This window comes from Camelus bactrianus, chromosome 15 (genome assembly GCF_048773025.1).
Source record: "Camelus bactrianus isolate YW-2024 breed Bactrian camel chromosome 15, ASM4877302v1, whole genome shotgun sequence".
Lineage (NCBI taxonomy): Eukaryota > Metazoa > Chordata > Mammalia > Artiodactyla > Camelidae > Camelus > Camelus bactrianus.
This window is the reverse complement of record NC_133553.1, coordinates 52,942,101-52,962,266: the sequence shown is the minus strand read 5'-3', so window position 1 is coordinate 52,962,266 and position 20,166 is coordinate 52,942,101. Positions and strand designations below refer to the sequence as shown.

The 20,166-nt window shown below is 33.2% G+C and overlaps 1 protein-coding gene across 4 annotated transcripts in view; it reads left to right on the top strand.

Annotated features, from left to right (window-relative positions):
* RTN4 (reticulon 4) overlaps positions 1-20,166 on the top strand; it is a 71,928-nt gene that overhangs the window by 1,861 nt on the left and 49,901 nt on the right. The gene's annotated exons all lie outside the window — the stretch shown is intronic.

The window sequence follows — 20,166 nt, the reverse complement described above, 5'->3', positions numbered from 1 at the left end:
CTTTTCATTCACATGAGTATCAGCTGTACCTGATTGTATATTATTGGGAACATTGTTTTCAGCTGTACCTGATTGGATGTTATTAGGAACATTGTTTTACTACCCTTTTCATCTTGGGAAATTGTTTACTTTGGAAGAGAAAAAAATCAAGTTTGTTAGTGATTGAAGATTCCTCTTACTTGGCAAATTATTAATAAGTAGTTTGTTACTTTTGGGATAGAAAGTGTCCCACCAGCAGTACGACCTTTATATATAAAAGAGCAAGAATCAGATAATGTAACAGCCTGCTAAGAAATTGTCGTGGCCTTGTAGGATTTTAGGCCTTGTAGGATTTTAGAAATGGTTATTTTTCTAGGAAAAGAAAATCTGAGATCACAGAAGAAAAAATTTTTTCTTCAATCCACTACTCCACAATGGGGAAAATAAGCCAATAATGATGTTTCTGAATAACGTTTTGATAATGACGTACCCCAAAGCATTACTTAAAATAATTCCTATTCTAAAGATAAAAGAATATGAGGAGTAACTTAATTTTTCTTTTTCTGAGTAAAAAAACACATTTTAGAGAAACTAAGGTGAGGTAGAAAAATACCAAGTAATAAGAAATTTGCAAATGGAAAATTTAATGATTAACAAGAGCATACTCATTTGTCATCTTGTATTCCTGCATGGGAACAAAGAAAGGGGTTCTGTTCTTGAAACAGTGAAGATTTAGAAGGTGACAGCATTCTCTTGGAATTCTGACTTTTGGAGTACTAAGTTTGGAAGACGAGAGACAGTATTGCCATTCAGGCACTCTTATCTTGCATAGTCCCTAATTCTGTGTTGATGATGCCTATTTGGAAACTTCATTTCCTTTAGTAAGTGCAGGAACATCGTGATTATGGTCTGGACAGATAAGCCATTTCAGTGAGTCGAGGTTTCTTAACAGAGTTTGTTCGTTCATTCAACTGATTATTGATTACCTACAAAGAGATAGGCACTCTTCTAGCCTATGAGGATATAGCAATAAGAAGGATACAGGTGCTCCCCATGGGGGCAGTACTGATAATAAGCACATAAATAAGGAACTCAGTAGCGTTAAGTATTACGAGCAAAATAAGCAGGATGAAGGTGTGGGAAATGCTTGAGCTGTGTGGGAACCTTTTTAGATAGAGTGACACTGAGAAAGGCCTTTCTGAGGGGTGATGAGTTTTGAGCTACAGAGAAAGAAAATTTACAAGAAGATCCTAGGAGGCAAAAGCCCTGAGGTAGGAAGGAGCTTGAGAATCTAGGAAGAAGACTAGGGAGAAAAACTAGGGGGGGAGTGGTGTAAGGTGAGGGTGGAGAGGTGGGCCACGCTTGGATCATTTGAGGTCTCTAACAGGCCATGGTAAAAAAATTTGGCTTTTTAAAATGTTATTTATTTTAGAAATATACTCCTTAAATAATAGTATTGGGATTTCGGAGCAAAAATTAAATTTAGAGAAGCCGAGAGGGCTGATGTGAGTAAAGGCAAAATGAGAAATGTGCGGAGCGTGATTGGAAACAGGTCAGTCTGACTGGAGGAGGGTTTATGTTACTGAGTATGGTAGATCTCTGACACTTGTGTATTAAACATCATTATTTACCCATTTTTTGAGTAAACTCTAATTTCTATCACTTGGTAAGTTATAATTTTGCTGTTTGCTATTGTACTTGGAGCATCCCCATTGCAATGCAGTAACTGAAGTGAGGCTGAAGACTCTTGCCTGCTGATCATTTTTCATGGAGAAACATTGGCTTCAGGGTGAAAAGGTGGTTGGTTAACCTAGACTTTGAGGCTATGCAAGGGCAACTGGATAAAAATTGAGTTGAGAGAAATGCAAACATTCATTAACGATGACATTGAGCTGGTCTCTGGACATGTTCTAAATCAGTGTTAATTAAGATTGAAAATGTGTGGTAGATTAGGATTCTGAAGGGTATTGAATGCCGAATTAAGGGTTTTTATCATCCTGCTTTCATCCATGCTCTACCATTCACAGTTGCCCTTGGTTTTGGAAATTTATTTTACGAAACAAAAAATGTTTTTGTTGTTGTTTCCAGAATACAAAGTTATTTCATTATTTTTCACGCTTCTCCTGAATTACTGCTTTAGGCATTGGGAAGCCACTAAAAATTATTGAACTGAGGCATGGCATCATGAAAGCAGTGTTAGAAAAGTGAATTGGTGAAAATATTGAAGATAGGTTTGAAAGAAAAAACAGGGGAACTACTCAGAAAGCTTTTGCGGTAGTTCTGAGAGAGGTGAATAGAGCCTGAACTAGTTCATTACTAGTTCATTCAGTGAAAATGGAAGCATGATTTCTTTGGCTGTGAATGTCTATAGTTAGATTAAGAAGAGGTTTTATGAAAGAAGAATTGATAGGCCTTAGAGGCCATGGATGTAAATACAAAGAAAAGAATGTTGGTGCTTATTAAATCGATTTCAGAGACTGTCCAAAGTTGCTGTTGCGGTGGAAATTTGTATTGAATATTGCTCATAAGTATAGCTTTCTGCTTAAGGATTAAAAATTATTAATCTTTTATAAAGTCATTTATTATATGATTATATCGGCATAGGAGCACATATTAGATATGTTAAAAGATTTTGAGCAATGTATGGTTTGAATCTTATATCAGTTCTTAACATAAAGTTCAAGTAAATAGTGATGTGACACTCCCAGGAAGTAGATGCCTCTAGAGATGACATGTGCTAATCCATTCCCCTTCCTCCTTCCATTGTTTTCTAGAAAATGAAAACAAGGAATAATAGAACTGATAAATTTAGATTCTGAATAATTTCTGTGGTTAACCATTTCTATTTTTCTGACTAGGAATAGAAGTTGGGAAAAGCGGCGTGCTCCTTGTGAATAAAGTAAATTACATATCAGATTGGTTTCTAGGAGACTCATTGTTAAATTTATTGTTCTTTTTAGTAACTTACAAGCTTCCTCAAATCCTTTTAAAATAAAGTGGTGAATATAGAGACCGTGATTAATACCTAGTTATGTGGAGTAGTATTTAGAAATCATGATGTTTTAGCACTGTATTTCTGTAAACTTGGAAATTTGCTATATTATATAAAACATTTCTAAAAAGTGTATTCTCTATTGTCCAAAAATTGGCTCTATTTTATGTATATTTATTTCATAAGATGCCTAAAAGCAGTTTATTTGAAACACTGCTGATGCAAGGCCCCAATTTAAATGGCACATTTCACAGGTATTTTGCTAGCCCAGGATAAAAGTACCAACCAAAAAGATGATGTTTCTTGATTTTTTTCCCTTGGATCTCTAAGTAGAAGTAAATGTTGCAGATACACTATTCTTAACAGTACATTGTTTGAAACTTTTTGTTTCTGTTTCTAAATATGGGCCCTAGAAAGTCCCTCTGGGGGTGACAGCACTAGGGATGGGAACTGTAAGGGGCAGAACCATAATTCCTCAGCAGTATTTAAATGGGTGAGTGTGATCTTTGTAGCTAGCTAATGTGGTACCTAGGCATGCAAAATGGCAGGACCCAGCTCTGTTGATGCTAATGTCATCTCAGACTGATGGCCTCATCATTCTTTTCAACTCTAAAGGAGGAATTGGTAATTTCACATTTAAAGTGATATTTTTTTCTTAGAACGATGATGATTAATTTTTACATTGCTTTATTCAGGTGTTCCCATAACACTATATTCTTACATCATCAAATATATCATACTATATATATGGCAGTATTATGTTTACTTATTTCTGTTCCCCAGACTATGTACTTCTTGAGGAAAGGGGCTGTATTACCTTTTTTGCTTGAGGAAAAGGACTGTATAACATCATATCTTCATTGCTGAGCACAATCTGTTAGATGTGGCATAGGCACTCAGATATTTGTTGAATGAATAGATATTATAGATAAATCCTTATTCATATTCTGTATAGTTCCAGAGTTAAAATATTTTCTCTCAATAAAAATCTCAAGTCTTAGGAATTAAAGCATTTATTTATTCACATACACCGGGTATATGGGTGTACCATATTTTATTTAATCAATCTCTTACTGATGGTTAAGTAGTTTTTCAGCTTTTTCTGTTTTAAATAATGTTGCTGTGACCATCTTCATATGTACTTGTTTGGAAATACATGCTGTTGTATGTGTTGTAGCATACAGTTACGTAAATGGAATTACTGATTTGAAGGATATGTGCATTAAAATGTTGATAAGGGCAAACTGTATTACAAAGAGTTGTTCCAGTCTATTTTCCCATCAATAGTGTGTTAAAGTACCTTTTTCCTTATGCCTTTACTAGTGCTGTATATAGGTAAACTGGTGAATGGTTTAGCAAATTGGTTTTTTAAATTTACATTTTAGAGAATTTTTTACTAGGCTTAGGTGCCAGTAAATTTTTTCTGATCACGACTTTTGCTTATTCTTTTGGGTTTTTGTTCTTATAGAGGTAGGAGCACTTGATCTATTACAAAGAAATTAGCCTTTTGTCATAGGCTTTGAAAACTTTTTTCCTGATTTCGTTATTTGTACTTTGACTTTCGGTATTTTTTTGTGTGCAGGGATTTTTATTTAGTCAGATTTATCATTTTATTTTGTGACTTTGAATCATAAAAGTCATAGAATTCTGTATAATTCTTCAAAAGGCCTTCTCTAAGATTGTAAAAATTTTTCTGTTTTCTCCTAGAATTTTATGATTTTTATGATTTCATTTTAATATTTAATTATTCTTCTGCAGTTTGTTTTGTTGTAGAGATTAAAATAGTGAAATAATTTTATTTTTCAACATATTTTCCCATTTGTCCCAATACCATTCATTGAATCATCCATCTTTTCCTTATTGTTTTGAAATACCACTTTTGCCTTACACTTGTAGTGTGGGTGAATATTTTTTGTTCCATTTGTCTGCTGCTCGTGCATAAGTAGCAAGCTGTTTTAATTGTTACAACTTTTAAATAAAATACTAGCTGATCAGGCTTTTCCAAAATTATTTTTCCTGGCTACCCAAGTATGTATTTTCTGTCTGATCTTTAAAGTTTGTTTATCTAATCCCGTCTCGCCTTCTGTTGGAATTACAGTGAGGTTATATTACATTTATAGATCAATTTAGAGGAGGGTTGATAAATTTTTAGCATTGATATATGTATATATATACACACACACATACATTTACAGCACATGGATTTTAACATGTATTTTAAAAAAATTTAGCTTATAATTATGTGAAGTATAGATTTAAAAAAGTAAGTATTAAATATTATAGCCTGCTTAGTATGAAATACTTTAAATAATGGATTAAATAGATATTTGACCCCCTCTTTTCAATTGGTTATAGGTAGAAAAGTGAAGAAAGATAAGTCTTCTTGCTTTTTGACTTTTTAAAAAAATTTTCTTTTGAGAAAGGAAGAAACGTCTGTACTCCTTTAGTAGGAGCGATAGCTGCTAAATACTGGATTACCATTTTAGCAGCCTCTGAATCCTTCATTTAGTGGCCTTCTAGTTTCAAAAAACCCCCATTATTTCTTTAATGGCTTGTTCTTGTTGATAGATTTCTTACCATAGATGAAGAAGGCTTATAAAGTTTTGTTGAAACAGATTTGGCAATTGTCTGGTAGTAATGGTGGTCCCTAGGCAATTCAATATTAGTTAAGAAATAATTAGCATACTCATTTTTTTAACCAGGTTTAGGGCTGAATATGGGAACAAAAAGATGAGTAGAGATTGTACTTATGAGAGGTACACGTAGCAGATTAAGGAAAGAATACAAGTCCCTAGCTGTGAAGTATTTTATGTAGAGGAGTCTTATGGTTGTACTCTAGGAACAGTCATATATTTACCTACCTGTCAACTGCCTTTGTGAAGAGAAGAAAAAGTTTTTCTCTTCCTAACTTTACATACTGACTTATAAACGACTGATTGAAAGGTGCCATTGTTACTTATCTCAGTGTTCTGACAGCCCTAGGTGAAGCTGGTTTAAATCCTAGATTTAAACATTTTAAACCTACTGCAGTCTTTGGTCTCAGAAAAGAAGGGAATTTACTTGTTTATAACTCTTTTCATCTTTGTTCTAAAGGGGGTTATTAAATATGCTTAAAGCTATCATATATATCCCTTTCATAAATATCCTTTAGAACTTCTCAGTCTCAGCTAATCAACATCATTATTAAATTATAGAAAATTATATTTTGCCAAGTTCTGAAATTTTAATTTTTTATAGAAATTAATTTTTATGCAAACAACTCAATAAAAACTTCATTAGATGCTCTTATTTATATATGGTGAATTATGAAAATCACAATTTAGAATATTAAATATTTTATTACATTATATTTTATAGGCCATATATACCATACAACACAAATCTGTTATAAAGATTAGGGCTATAAGACATCACTTTTGAAAAAGGACTGAAAAACTACCACCTTCCAACATACGTTCTCATTTACCCACTCTTATTCCACCAAGTTTTCTGTTGTCTCTCTTACTAAAATTTTGTTAATGAAACATGTTGCAGGAGCTGTAGGTAAGCATTGATAGAATCAAACATGTATGCTTTAGTGATCTGCTAAGAGTTGTGGGTAGAATTGTAGTTAAATTTCCTTCAATATAATAGAATTTTAGTATGTGCGTGTTGCCTTATCTCTTTTTTCTGAGGGATTTAAAAGTAAATTTTTACTTTTTGCTATGAAAAATTTCAAACATTAAGGAAGACAGAATACTGAATAAAACCTCCTTTAGCCCCAGCAATCATCAACCCATGGCCAAGTCTGCCGATCCCACACCCTCATAGATATTTCATCATGTATCGTGCAAACTGTTAAGTACTCCTTTGTAAAATAAAACAATACTTACAATCAAATATTTCCCCAACATACTTAGCAATAATTAAGTTAATACTTAATAATCATCATCAAATATCCAGCCAGTGTTTACATTTCCTATTATGTAGTGAATGTCATAAGTGGTCTTTTTTTTTCCAACAATTAAGAAAAAGTCACATTCCAAATATTACAATAGATTGATTTGTTTTACAAGTCTCTCTATCTATGGGTTCTCCCTTTCTTGCTTGTAGCCTCTATTTCTCTGAAATTTATTTTTTGAGGAATGCTCATATGCTGTAAAAAATTTTTTTTATTGAATATAATTGATTTATAGTGTGTTAGTTTCAGATGTGCAGCAAAATGATTCAGTTATATGTATATATGCTCATATGCTTTTTTCATTTTAAAGTCTTAAGCTATAATTTACACATAATAAAATGCATGGATCTTCAGTTTTAACAGTTTAATGGTTTTAGGGTGCATCCGCTCATTTAACCGACACTGCTGTCAAGATACAGCATATTTCCATCATCTCAGAAAGATCCCTTTGGCCCTTAGCAGTCAATTCTCTCCTCCCCCAAACCCCTCAGTCCAGGGAACCACACTGTTATGATTTCTTTCACCATGATTAGTTTTGCCTATTATAGAGCATTGTATGAATGGAGTCACACAGTATGTACTCTTTTATGTCTGGTTACTTGCATTTAATATGTTTTTGAGATTTATCAGTGATGTTGCTGGTATCAGTAATTCCTTTTTACTACTGAATAGTGTTTATAAGAAAATACTACAATTTAATTATTCATTCACTTGTTGATAGACATTTGGATTATATAGTTTCTGGCTACTATAACCAAAAATGCTGTGAACATCCTTGTACAGACCTTTTTGTGGACATATATTTTCATTTCTTTTGGGTAAGGAGAGTGGAATTGAGTAAGAATAAACTGAGAGTAGAATTGCTGGGTCATAGGATCAGTATATATTTATAAAAAATTGCCATACTGTTCTTCAGTGTTTCCACTTCCAGAAGCAACATGAGAGTTCTAGTGGCTTCACATTCTCACCAACATTTGATGTTATCAGTCTTTTAAATTTGAGCCACTTCAGTGTGTATGTAGTTCTTTCTCATTGTGGTTTTAATTTAGATCTCCCTAATGACTAATGAATTAGAGGATTTTTGTATGTCTATTGGCTATTTGTATATTTTCTTTTGTGAAATTTTCCCGTAATTTTCCTATTCTTAACATTGGGTTGTGTGTCTTCCTTACTGATTTGCAGGAGTTCTTTCTGTATTCTGGATAAAAGTCTTTTGCCAGATGTGTGGATTGTGAATGTATTCTAATCTAGCTTGCCTATTTTTATTGGTGGTTTCTTTTGATGAGTATAATTTTTTAGTTTTGAAGAAGTTTTAATTTATCAGGATTTTCTTTTATGGTTAATGCTTTCTGTGTGCTGTCCAAGACATCTTTGCCTACTCCAGGGTTGTGAAGATAGTCTGCTTTCTTCTAGAAGCTTCAATTTTAGCTTTTATTTTTGAATCTGTGATCTATCTTGAATTAATTTTGCCTATGGAAGAGTTATGGGTCTAGATTTATGTATTTTTCCATATAGATACCCAGTTTTCCCAGCAGAATTTTTTTGAAATAATTTGTCTGTCTTTATTGAATTGCTTTGGTGCCTTTGTCAAAAATCAATTGACCACATAAGTGTGCCTATTTATGTACATGTATTTTGTTCTATTGATCTGTCTGTCTGTCCTTATGCCAACACCAGACTGTTTTGATTACTGTAGCTCTATGGTAAGTCTTCAAATCAGTGTGACTAATCCCAAGTTTTATCTTCTTGTTAAAAATTGTTTCATCCTTTCTAGGTCCTTTGTATTTCTATATGTTTTGGAATTGGCTTGTTCATTTCTACAAAATACCTCCTGGGATTTGATTGGGATTGCATTGAGATTAGAGATTACTGTGTGGAGAAATGACATTTTAGGGTTTGAGATTTTACCATATAACAAGCTAACCAGTTAGCCTGAATAGTTTTATGGATACTGGCAGTACATACAGATTCCTGGGCCAGAGTCAAAGAACTTGATTACCCACAGCAATGGTAACAGCTGGAATATCACATATTCTTGTGCAGGTTCCCTGAGCCCCGTTTCCCATCAGGCAACGTGGAATAGGCCAAGTGACACTTGAACTTGCTGTGGGTTGTATTATAGGAGAGGAACCTTGAACTTAAACTAAATCTTACATTTTCCTGACTGTTGCTTAAGAGGGGGACGCTATCTTCATTTCCAAGGCTGTTCACTGTATACATCTTCAAAAAGATAATAAGAAACAAAGGCAGTCAGTGCCCAGTCTTTCTACTCACAGGATATGCAAAAACAGAAGAAACTCATAGGGAACTCTTTCCTGACACTGAACAATATTAAGTCTTCCAATCCATGTACATGATATATCTCACTGTTTCTCTCTATTCTTTAGATCTTTGATTTCTCTCAACAGCATTTTATATAGTTCAGTGTAGAGATTTTGTACCTCTGTTGTTAAATTTACTCAAGTATTTTTTTGTTACTACTGTAAATGATATTTAAATTAAAAATTTTTTTCCATTTGTTTGTTGCTACTATATGGAAATACAGTGATTTTTGTATAATCATATCTATCCTGCATCCTTCCTAAATTCACTTACTAGCTCTAGTAGGATTTAGTAGGTGTTTTTTGCTTGTTTGTTTGTTTACCATTGGGATTTTCTAACCACACAGTCCTGTTGTCTGCAAGGTAAGATGGTTTTAGTTTTTCCTTCTCATCTTCATGTCATAAATGTGGTGAGAAGGCAAGTGGATTCCTTTCTTTATTCTACATCTTGAGGAAAATTTGTTTAGTCTTTCACTTTTAAGTGTGATGTTAGCTGCATATATTTCCTAGATGTTCTTACTGTTAGGTTGAGAAAATTTTCTTCTATTCCCAGTTTGCTGAAAATTTTTATGAAATAGTGTTGAATTTTATCATATGCCTTTTGGCCTCTATTGAGATAGATGGTCATATGACTTCTTTTTCAGGCTGTTAATATGGTAAATTTCATTGTTCAGTTTTGAATGTTGACTCAACCTTGCATTCCTGGGATTAAGCCCCTCTTGGTAATGATTATACTTTTAAAGAATTGGTGGGTTCAATTTGCTAGTATTTTGTTAGAGATTTTTCCATGCATGTGTAAAAGATACTTTTCTGTATTTTTGTTTTCTTAAAACATCCTTGTCTGGTTATGGTATTAGTGCATAAGTCTGTAAAACATTTTGGGAAGTGTTTGCCCCTTGATATACTGAAAGAGTTGTGTAAGCGTCCTTTTATGTTTATAGAATTTACTAGTGGAGCCATCAGGCCTTGGAGGTTTCTTTGTGGAGAAGGTTTTAAATTACAAGTTTACTTTCTTTAAGTGATATAGGACTATTCAGATACTCTGTTTCTGCTTGTGTCAATTTTGGAAATGTATACCTTTCAAGGAACTTGTCTATTTCATCTTTTTGAGTAGACATATAGGAATTGGTCCACTCACTTAAGTTGTCTAATATGTTGACATAAACTTGTTCATAATAATCTCTTAAGCTTTTAGGATTTATAGTGGTAGTCTCTTTTTCATTTCCAATACTTGTTTTTCTCTCTTTTTCTCGATCATTTTAGGGATTATCAATTCTGTTGAACTTTTAATGAACCAGGTTTTGGTTTCATTGATTTTTCTCTATAGTTTGATTTTTTTCCTGTATCATTTGTTTCTGCTGTTATTTATTGTCTATTATTTGGGTTTAATTTGTTCTTTTTCTAGTTTCCTTAGATAGAAGCTTTAAATTTTGAATTTAACCCTTTTTCCTAAAAGCATTTAGAGCTGTAAATTTCTCTCAGAGCATTGATTTAGCTGTATCCTGCAAATTTCCATTATCATTTGATTTAAAATATTCTTTAATTTCCCCTGTGATATATTCTTTGATCCATGAGTTACTTAGAATTGTATATTTAATTTCCAAACTTTTGGAGATTTTCCAGAATTTTTCTGTTTTACTGATTTCAGTTAATTCATGTGGTCAAAGAATATACACTGTATGATTGTAATCCTTTTAAATTTATTGAGATTTGTTTTATAGGCTAGGGTATGGTTTATCTTGGTGAATGTTCCATGTTACTTGAGAAGAATGTGTATTCTGTTTTTGGTTGTAATGCTCTATAAAAGACAGTTCACTGGAGTGTTGTCTAAATTGTCTAAATCCTTACTTACTAGTGTATATGTGTGTGTGTCTAGTGTATCAATTAACTGAGAGTTTTGTTAAAATTTTAAAATAAAATTTATAGATTTGTCCTTGTCTCCCTTTGGTTTTTGCTTCATGTATTTCCTTTACGCCTTTTCCATATACCTTTAGTGTTGTTACATCTATTTAGTATTATATCCATTTACTTCTTTATCATTATCAAATTCCTCTCTTTATCTCTAGTTATCTCAAGATAATACTCCTTGTCTTTGACTCTACTTTGACATTAATATAGCCAATCTAGATTTTGTAGGATAAGTGCTTGAATGATACACCCTTTTACATTCTTTTACTTTTAACCTACCTGTATTTTTATATTTGAAGTGTGTATCCTGTAAGTGACACATAGTAGAGTTTTTATCCAGTCTAAAAACCTCTGCCTTTTAATTGGGGAACTTTACTACATTCAGTGTAATTATTAATATGAGTCATTTTATTTTAGTCTTTGTTTTCTCTTTGTCCCATCTGCTTTTTTTTTTTTTTTGTGCTATATATTCCTCAAAACTTTATGCTTTTGTCATACATTTTGCTTTTATGTATATTACTGTATATTGTAATTAAGCTTCAAAAGTCAATTATTCTTGAAAGAAATTAAGAAATGAGAATACTTTGTCTACTCATGTATTTACTATTTCTTTAAAGAAATTAGGGAATTTGAATATTTTGTATCTACTCATATATTTACCATTTCTACCTTTATTCATTCCTTCATGAAAGTCAGGTTTCTATCTGATTTCCTTTCCCTTCATCATGAAGAACTTCATTTAACATTTCTTGTTGTACAAGTCTCTTGGTGATAATTACAGTTTTTGTTTTTATCTTTTGTTTATCTGATAATATAATTTGTCTTTATTTTTGAAGGATATTTTTGATGAATACAGTCAACTGTTATTTGTGGTAGTTATGTTCTATAAAGTCATGGAAAACACTGAATTAGCAGATACTGAATCGTCTCTAGGGGAAATAACAGGGTTAGGTTCCTGTGAACCTCTACTCATAGCATTTTTGTTACTGATCAGTATATAACTTTGTTTTAGGTGTGTTTCTATTTAAAGAAATACATTAATATAGATTGTTGACTCTTTAACATTGAACTCAAGGCCAGGCGCAACAGTGCTGTAACTCAGGTCTGAATGAACCGTATCTAACACACACTCACACGTTTCCTCTGTTAGGTACTTTACAGCCTTCTTGTGGTGAAGAACATTAGACAGCACTTAAGCACTGTGCTTAGGGGTCATACCAGAATCACAAACAAAAAGCATAAAAATCCAAACAGCAAGGCATTAAATGGACTGCTAAAAGAAAACTTGTTTACAGTCTGAGAGCCAAAATAAGAAGGTATAGGGTTGCCTTAATTGACTTCACCTGAGAATGTATGTTGGGGACTGGAGTGCTTGGCTGCTCTGCATGTGTCCACTGCTATAAGTACTGATTTTGGGGTAATTTAGTGAGTAGGCCAATTGGCAAATTAAGAAATCTGAATTATGAGGGTTGACTGGATGCAATTCTACGTTTTCAGTTGTTTTTTTTTTTTATTTTTATTTTTTTTTATCATTTTAAAGTATTCTTTGGATTGCATTGTTTCCAGTGATAGGTCGGGTCATTCTTTTTGTTGTTCACCTGACTTTTTCCTCTGTTTTAAGATTTTTCTGTGTTTGGTTTTCAACAATTTGATCTCTACAAAGTACATCTTTGTGGGTTTTTGTTTATCCTACTTGGGGTTCATTGAGCTTCTTGTATCTATGGATTGGTATTTTCTATCACAATTGTCAAATTTTAAGCCATTATATCTTAAAATTTTCCTTGCTTCAGCCATTATTGTCTTTTTGGGGGACTCCAGTTATGTGTATACTTTAACTGATTGATTGTCTCATAGGTCATTGAGTCTTCATTTTTTTTCCTCCAGCTCTTTTTTTTTTCCCTTTTCTTTTTTTCTTTTTCTTACTATGCTTCAGTTTGGATAGTTTCTCTTGCTCTTTCTTCAGGTTCATTAATCTTTTCTTCTCCACTGTCCAGTTTGCTTTTAAACTCATCTAGTGAATTTTTCTTTTGATTAATGTAATTTTCAGTTATGGCATTTCCATTTGGTTTTTTTTCTAGTCCATGTTTCTCTACAAGATTTTCTATTCACTCATTGTCTGTTTTTTACTGACATACTTAGGGACGTTTTAAAGCTATTTTAATTTACATTTTAATATTCACTAATTTAACATTTATACTCTTTGTTTATATTGGCTATTTTTTCTTATTTATGCTCATTTTCTTGCTGCTTTTCATGTCCAGTAATTTTTTGCTTGGTACTGGTTGTCATGGATGTGGTGGTAGTTTTGTTCTGGCAGGCAATTGATTTGCTGGCAAATCATCTTGATCTTTTCAAGTCTTGATTTTAAAGTTAGGGTGGGTATAGAGCAGTTACTGGCTGACTTTTTTTTTTTTTTAAGGGCTGAGAAGTAAATATTTTAGGCTTGTGGATCATACAGGTTCTGTCTTAACTACTCATCTTTGCCTTTATAATGTAAAAGTAGCCATAGACAATACATCACATGAATGGACATGACTTCTTCTGGTACAACTTTGGCCCATGAACCACACTTTACTGACTCTTGGCCAAAGTATCCCTTACTGTATGTATATAGCAGTCCCACTCTTAATGTGTGCCTTTTCTGGAATCTCATTTTTATGCTTGGGGTGTTCATGAGGTCTCTGCTCTGGCTGGCCAAAACTTTTATTTTTCTTACTATTATTATTATTTTATATATTTTTATTGAATTATAGTCAGTTCACAATGTTGTGTCAATTTCTGGTGTACAGCACAATGCTTCAGTCATATAGGAACATACATATATTCATTTTCATATTCTTTTTCATTATAGGTACTACAAGATATTGAATATAATTCCCTGTGCTGTAAAGTATAAACTTGTTAATATATATATGTATAAAAGTATCTGCAAATCTCAAACTCCCAATTTATCCTTTCCTAACCCCTTCCCTGGCTAGTAACCATAAGTTTGTTCTCTATGTCTGTGAGTCTGTTTCTGTTTTGTAAATAAGTTTGTCTGTCTTTTTTTTTTTTTCAATCCACATATAAGTGATATCATGGTATTTTTCTTTCTCCTTCTGGCTTACTTCATTTTGAATGACATTCTCCATGTCCATCCATGTTGCTGCAAATGACATTTTATTTTTTATGGCTGAGTAGTATTCCATCATATAAATATACCACAGCTTCTTTATCCAGTCATCTGTCGATGGACATTTAGGTTGTTTCCATGTCTTGGCTATTGTAAACAGTACTGCTATGAACATGGGGTACATGTGTCTTTTTGAATTAAGGTTCCCTCCGGATATATGCCCAGGAGTGGGATTTCTGGATCATAGGGTAAGTCTATTTTTAGTCTTTTGAGGAATCTCCATACTGTTTCCCATAATGGCTGCAGCAAATTACATTCCCAACAGTAGTGTAGGAGGGTTCCCTTTTCTCTACACCCTCTCTAGCATTTATCGTTTGTGGACTTTTGAATGGTGGCCATTCTGACTGGTGTGAGGTGATACTTCATTATAGTTTTGATTTGCATTTCTCTGGTAATTAGTGATACTGAGCATTTTTTCATGTGCCTATTGGCCATTTGTATGCCTTATTGGAGAATTGCCTGTTTAGGTCTTCTGCCCATTTTTGGATTGGGTTGTTTGTCTTCTTCTTATTAAGTTGTGTGAGCTATTTATTCTGGAAATTAAGCCCTCATCAGTCTCATCTTTTGCAAATTTTTTTCCCATTCCGTAGGTTGTCTTTTTGTTTTGCTTATGGTTTCCTTTGCTGTGCAAAAACTTGTAAGTTTAATTAAGTCCCATTTGTTTATTTTGCTTTTATTTCTATTGCTTGGGTAGATTGTCCTAGGAGAACATTGCTGCGATTTATGTCAGATAATGTATTGCCTATGTTTTCTTCTAAGAGGTTTATAGTGTCTTATGTTTAAATCTTTAAGCTATTTTGAGTTTATTTTTGTGTGTAGTGTGAGGAGTGTTCTAACTTTATTGATTTACATGCAGCGGTACAGTTTTCCCAACACCATTTGCTGAAGAGACTGTCTTTACTCCATTGTATGTTCTTGCCTCCTTTGTCAAAGATTAATTGACCAAAAGTTTGTGGATTTATTTCTGGGCTCTCTATTCTGTTACGTTAATCCATATGTCTGTTTTTGTTCCAATACTATGCTATTTTGATTACTGTAGCTCTGTAGTATTGTTTGAAACCAGGGAGGATCATTCCTCCAGCTTCATTCTTTTTCATCAGTAATGCTTTGGCAATTCTGGGACTTCTGTGATTCTATGTAAATTTTAGGGTTATTTTAATTCTGTGAAAAATGTCCTGGGTAGTTTGATAGGGATTGCATTAAATCTGTAGTTTGCTTTGGATAGTATGGTCATTTTAACAATATTAATTCTTCCAATTCAAGAACATGGGATACCTTTCCATTTCTTTAAGTCATCTTTAATTTCCTTAGTCAGTGCTTTGTAGTTCTCCACATAAGTCTTTCACTTTCTTGGTCAGATTTATTCCTAAGTTTTTTTTTTTTTTTTTTAATGCAATTTTAAAAGGGATTGTTTCTTTACTTTTCCTTTCTTATATTTAATTGTTAACATAAAGAAATGCCACTGATTTCTGTATGTTAATCTTGAATTCTTTTATTAGTTCTAATAGTTTTTGTGTGGAACCATTAGGGTTTTCTATATATAGTATCATGTCATCTGCATATGACAATTTTACCTCTTCTAATTTGGATCCCTTTTATTTCTTTTTCTTGTCTAATTGCTATGGCTGTGACTTCCAGTATATACTGAATAGAAGTGGTGAGAGTGGGCATCCTTGTCTTGTTCCAGATTTTAGCAGAAAGGCTTTCAGTTTTTCACTGTTGAGTATTGGCTGTAGGTCTGTCATAAAAAGTTTTAGTATGTTTAGATATGTTCCCTCCCTACGCATTTTGGTAAGAGTTTTTATCATAAATGGGTGTTGAATTTTATCAAATGCTTTTTCTGCATTTATTGAGATGATCATGTGTTTTTTGTTGTTTCTCTTGTTGATGTGGTGTATCACATTGATTTGTGTATGTTGAACCATCCTTGTGTCCCTGGGATGAACCAAACTTGATCATGTATGATCTTTTTTATGTGTTGTTGGATTCTATTTGCTAATATTTTGTTGAGGATTTTTGCATCTATCTTCATCAATGATATTGGCCTATAGCTTTCTTTTTTGGTAGTGTCTTTGTTTGGCTTTGGTATTAGGGTGATTGTGGCTTCATAGAATGAGTTTGGAAGTATTCCCTCCTCTTCAGTCTTTTGGAAGAGTTTGAGAAGGATTGATATGAGCTCTTCTTTGTATGTTTGATAGAATTCCCCATACACAACCTAACCTACCACCTAAAAGAATTAGAAAAAGAAGAACAAGCAAATCCTAAAGTCAGCAGAAGGAAAGAAATAATAAAGATCAGGGAGGAAATAAGTAAGAAATTAAAAAAAAAAAAAGAAAACAATGAAACCAAGAGCTGGTTTTTTGAAAGAGTAATAAACAAAATTGACAAACCTTTGGCCAGGCTCACCAAGAAGAAAAGAGAGAGTGCACAAATAAACAAAATAAGAAATGAAATGGAGAGATTGCAACCAACACTACAGAAATACAAAAAATCTTAAGAGAATACTATGAACAACTATATGATAATAAATTGGACAACTTAGCAGAAATGGACAAGTTTCTAGAAACATACAGTCCACCAGAACTGAATCAAGAAATGGATCATTTGAACAGACCAATCACTAGAAGTGAAATAGAATCAGCAATAAAAGAAAAAAACCTCCCTGCAAACAAAAGTCCAAGAACAGATGGGTTCACTGGCGAATTCTGTCAAACATACAAAACTTTTAGGTCAGGTCTTCCAGCACAGTCTGACCTCCAGAATACCCATTCAATTCACAATTCTATCATAGATTTGCCTGCTGGGTCTTAGTAAGCCTCGGGCTGCGTATGTGCAGCATAGTATTCAGCCAAAGTTTTAAAGGGAACCTCTATCCAGATTTCTGGAGCTTCTTTTTCTCTGAAACTTTCCTTTGTATGTCACCCTGCCCTACAAATTCCGGACAGCCTCCTTAGCTCAGCAAGAGTGAAGTATTCTTGGGCCCCTCTTCCATGTGCTGTAAACAGAAAGTGCCTCCAGACAGAAAGCCTCTGGTGTGCCTCCCTCTTCTCAGGAATCACACCCTTGTACTGCCTGTGGCGCAATGTGTCAGGATGGTTGCTTCATACATTTTGCCCGCTTTTACAGTTATGTTGGGTTAGCCTGATAAAATTACTTTTCTAGCTAAGAGCACAGTTCTTCTATTTGATATTAAATGTAGTTTATTTTCCTTGTTCTTTAAATTAGGTATGATTTTACTGACCAATTATACTTTTGATTAATAAATTTTAAAGTGAACAATTTCAAGGAAAATACTCAGTATAAGAATGTGTGGACATTGATGAGATTGTGATAGCATACGTGTTTTTTGAATTGAGCAGTAATAAACTTAAAACTGATGCCATTTTTACTTTTTAAAATAATGATTTACTTTAAAAAAATAAAAGAAATCTCTTTAGTGAATAATTTTGAAACTGATTCTTACGTGATGGAAGTAATTAGCATTCAAAATATGTAGCCCTGAAACAGTCTAAACTTATATTGTAGTTTTAGGTTTAGGTAAGGAAAAGAACCTAGCATTAGGGCCAATTTGAGAAAATAGATCATTTGGAAAATGTTTTTGTTTTGTGAATGGTGTGCATTTTTCATACTGTCATTATAGGTAGTTCAGTGATTCTATTCATTTTACTGAGGGTAATAAGCAAATAATTGTTTATCTGATTATAGTGACAAAGTTAAATTATAATTTTCTAGCTTTGTCATTAACTTAAGCTATGTGACCTTGGATAAGTTCATTCTCTGAGCTTAGGTAACTGGAAATGTGGTGGGAAATTAACAAAAATAAGGTAAGGACTTAAAATAAGTTTTAAAGAAAATTAGTGAGGCTGAATATGGTGAATTTGAACTTCACTGGGTGTCAACATTCAGATATGAAGGAGGGGGAAGCATGGGTTTGGTTAGGAAGAAGTTTGGTTAGCATAGATGACATGTAAGGAGCTGTTGAGATAAGTTTAGACAGGTAAATTGGGGCTATATTGTGCAGGGCCTCATATCTGACTGTTTTTGGTATAACTCAATGTATAACCAGGAGCTTTTAAATGTTTTCAAGCAAGAAAATATATAAAATTATCCTTTTAGCAGTATTAATTTGATGGCTGTAGAGGAAAGACTTAATAGGAGATCTCTGGCTTCCCTTTTGCCTATTTTTTAGTGAAAACTTGGTAAGTTTTTAAAAAACATACCATTATGTTTTTACTTACTGTACATATAATTAAATCCTTACTATTTATTTCTTCTGGTGCTCTGTTCAGACAGCACAAATGAGATTGATGACTAAGGTTTTAATTTCATTCAGTAGTTAGAATTTGGCGTTATGAGTAGATCATAGAAAGGGGGACTTGTTTATCTTTCTTGTAAGCCTAGTATTATAAGTATATATAACATATCTCAGTAATTCAGAATGTTATACTTTTTACTTAATATAGGATCTCTGATTATAAAATAGTTTATTCAGTTGTGAAAGTCAAGTCAGGGTTTTTTTTTTTTTTTTTTTTTAACAGAAAAAGGAAGAACAAAGTCAGTTTTTTTTCAAAACAAGAAATAAAGGGTTTTTAGGTGTTTTAGCCTTAGGATTTGGTAACTTTTATGATATATAAGTGTATCTACATATATGTACATTTTATAAAATCTCATAAGGCAGCATGTCTTACTGGTTTAGATGAGTGGCCCGTCCAACCTATTGTTCTAGGTTACAGGAGACTCTTAAATGGATTTCCCTTTACCACCTCATCTAAGAATCCTTTAGATATGACATCATGCCTAGTATGAATTTGTCTAAAGTTTATGTGACATTGTGAATTTAACTCACCTATTCAACAGGAGGAATGCCCTTGGAAGGCAAGTCTGTGTTCATGATAGTCACATCTCTGATTTTTTTTCTATTGATCAGCCTTGTCTAGCTTGTTCTTCCAGATAGAAGTGTTCAGATTTGTTAGGTCGTCTATACTAAAGGAATACCTCCTGTCATCACTCAGGCTATTTCAAAATGTCTTTTGCTAGAGGCCTTTCTTTAGTGTAAACCACAGATCTTTAGCTGAAGCTATCCCAACTGCAGGTATAAAATGGCATCGTGCAAGGTTAATATATCAATATACAGAGTATTAGTTGGCTTGGGCTGCCTTACCCAAATACCATACACTAAGTGGCTTAAGTAACATAAATTTTATTTCTTACAGTTATAAAGGCTAGGAAGTCCAAGATCAAAGTGTAGGCAAGTTAGGTTTCATTCTGAGGCCTCTTCTTGGCTTATAGGTGGCTGCCTTCTCACTGTGTGCTCATATGACCTTTCCATGTGACCGTTGCTCCACCTTCATGACCTCATGTATTCCTAATTATCTCTGAAGGCCCCATTTCCAAATACAGCACATTGGATCTTAGGGCTTCAACATAATGAATTTGGGGGAACACAAGTATTCAATTTATAGCGTATAACATATGGGGTTAAGAAAGTGGGCTCTGGAGTTGAATTGCCTGAGTCTCACTACTTACTGAGTGAGCTACTTAACTTCTCTGTCACTTTTTTTTTTTTTAATCTGTTAAATGGAGGCTGTTAACAATAACACTTAACAACAAAGGGTTGAAAGGAGTAAAATGAGTTCTTGCATGTAAATCACTTAGAATAACAAGTAGAGAATATTTGTGAATTCTGAAAGTGTTTTCTGAATTGAATAATGCCAGTAAAAAAAGATTAAGCAAGAGTAGTTATTAATTTTATTCAAATGCATCTTTTAAATTTTTGGCTTGATAATGGTAAGATAATTTACCTCTCTGAAAATGTGAGTAAAAGCTTTGGATGCAGTATGATAAATGAAATTTA